The 2,555-nt window shown below is 58.5% G+C and overlaps 1 long non-coding RNA gene across 2 annotated transcripts; it reads left to right on the top strand.

Annotated features, from left to right (window-relative positions):
- Window positions 1-625: 625 nt before the first annotated feature.
- LOC146593184 (uncharacterized) lies at window positions 626-2,548 on the top strand. Of its 2 annotated transcripts, none has more exons than XR_014896444.1 (3): window positions 626-693; window positions 1,087-1,886; window positions 2,044-2,548. It is a non-coding gene; the product is annotated as an uncharacterized LOC146593184 (long non-coding RNA). The 2 variants fall into 2 exon arrangements; XR_014896445.1 differs by having other exon boundaries at window positions 2,079-2,548.
- Window positions 2,549-2,555: the final 7 nt, after the last annotated feature.

Here is a 2,555-nt window from a genome sequence, read left to right on the forward strand (position 1 = left end):
TTCCGGCACTGGGCTTCCGGTCGGCCATGTCTGTTTCGCGCGGCATGCCGGGAGCGGTAGTCTTCCGGCACTGGACGTCCGAGCAGCCATGTCTGTTTCGCGCGGCATGCCGGGAGTGGCAGTCTTCCGACACTGGACGTCCGCGCAGCCATGCCGGTCATCTGCCACCGACCCAGTAAGCGCATGCGCACGGTGTTCCGCCGTGCTCGTTTTTGCCACCGCATGTTGAACAGGCGGTACTGCACCAGACCACGGCTCGCGCATGCGCACTGCGCTCCGCCGCCGTCACTGCTGCCCTCGCGTGTCCACAAACCAGTACTGCCGCCGCGGGCGGAGTATACGGCCGGCAGCCGTCGCACACGCGCGCAGCGCCGCTCGCCATGTTCGCCGCTCCTCTCCGGTGTTTTGATCACGGGAAAGCGCACGGGCCCTGCTCCTCGCCCCTTCCCGGCGCTCACGGGGCGGTAGCGCAGGGAGCTCTTCCTTATCGCTGCCTCCCGGTGTCGCGGGGACGGGCAGTGCCGTCTCAGAGCTGCTCTGCGGGACTCTCGCTCCGGGGCAGTCCCAGAGGCTGCTCGCTGATCGCCTCCCACTCTTGGGCACGCGCAAAGCAGCCGCAGGGAGAGCCCCGCGGGACCGCGGCGRACTGCGGTTCGCCCGCGGGAGCCGCCCACCAACAGCGCCGCGACGTGGGTACGCGAGGGTTCTTCCCCGGGTCTCGCCTACCCCCGCCCCTCCCGTTGCGGCCGCGCCCCGTTCACGCGCGGCGCACGCGCGGCCCCGGGAAGCAGCATGGCGGCGAGCAAGGCCGGAGCTTTCCTGCGGCGGCGAGTACGGGCCGAGGCCGGCTGAAGTGGAGGATCGGGGGGCAGCCATGAGGCAAGCGCGTCCCTTCGGGTGGCCGCGGGCATCGGGCTGCCGCCTGCTCGCTGAGGCCGTGGCTGCGCGGAGGCGGCGGTGCGGGGCTCGGGGCGGCGGGGGCTGGGGCCCGGCTCGGCCCCGCCGGGAGCGCCGGGCGGGGTCTGCGCTGCGCCGCGTGTGCCGCAGCGCGGGTCTGACTTTGCCTTCGTCGTGTGTCGCCTTTAGGTCCCCGGCTCCTGCCCAGCGCGGGCCGGAGCGTGCGCTYGCCCCTGCGGACGGAGCCTGGAGGAGTGGGGTCGCGGGCGGGCCCTGGAGCGGGGTTGTGGCGTCGGCGGGAGGTCAGCTCCTGTTGCGGCAGGCGTGGCCCGGAGCGCCGGTGAGTCCCGGGAAGGTGGAACCCTCTGGAGCAAACTAGCTGAAGGAGAATGCGAGTCAGGTATGATTAGCGCAGCCCCGAGTTGTTCCCTTGAGAAGCGTGGCCAGGTGAGCAAGTGAGCAAGCGAGCGGAGAGATAGAAGAAAGACGTCCACAGACACCCTGAACAGTAACGATAATACTGAAAAAGCAGGATAATACTGAAGCAGGATAAAAACAAGGTTTCACGGAAGATGGCGTAGGTAAGTATTAGATGATGTGCCTGCCTATCTAATAACCTAGCCGTAATTGCTGTACGCAATGTTTCCAGTTTGCCATGTATTGTATGATGTAAAGTGCTGTATTGAGACCTTTTCTTTAAGAAAGGAGGGGAGCAAAAAAAAAAGCAAAGGGAAAAGAACACGGGAAAGAGAAAAAGAACATATATAAATGCTTTCGTTGCCTTTCATTGAGAGTAAAATGCTAGCTTTCTCTTTGTTACTGAGCTGGAACCATCGATAGCAAATGCTGATGGAGTGGAAAGCTGGACAAGCAGTCTTTTGGTGATTAATACCTAAGGGATGAAGTGAATGAAACAAGAATGGAAAAATGCAGTGGACCTCTGATATCCCCAGCAACTGCTGCAGAAGGAGGTGTTCTGCCACGGGCAAGTAAGCTGACTTGGTAATAACTGTTTGTTATTTCGGCCTCTCGGAGGGAGCGTTGAGGGCTAAGCAACCCGTTCCTGCCCTGTGGATATCATTAACTGTATCTGCCTTAGTTTTGCTTTGGTCGTTTCTGTTTTGTTTTGTTATCGAACATGCGTAGATAGAAGGGGAAGGATGCACTACTTACTCTTTCAGACGAATTGCCATGGCTGAAGTTGAAGAGACCAGAAAAACGTAAGCAAGCTGAAGTGAGAAAACCACATGGAACCAGCTGAGAGCTGTCTCGATCTCCCGCAAAGGAAAGCCCATCCTTCCTGATTAGGAAGGCTCGCCATTACTAGCGATCGGAATAATAGATCACCGAAGTGTACGGAAGGTTTGTCCGCCTTACAGGCGAGTATGCCACCTACGTGTATTTCTGTACGCGTGACTTTGTGTCTACGAGAGATCCTATTTTAAAAGCTGCAAGGCAGCAAATAATTATCTTAGGGGAATGATAGTCAAGTAGTCAGAGTTACTGAAGAAGGAGAGGGAGGAAGAGAGAAAGAGAGAGGGAGAAAGCATGTGAACTGTAAAATTAAGAGATTGTTTTCAGAGGGCTCAGTTAGTGCAACCCCCAGTTAGTTACTGGGCAGTGGTATTTGGGGAAAGAGGAAGACAGTAGATAGAGGA

The sequence above is a fragment of the Rhea americana genome, unplaced genomic scaffold (genome assembly GCF_003343005.1).
Source record: "Rhea americana isolate MKP2758 unplaced genomic scaffold, rheAme1 scaffold_301, whole genome shotgun sequence".
NCBI lineage: Eukaryota > Metazoa > Chordata > Aves > Rheiformes > Rheidae > Rhea > Rhea americana.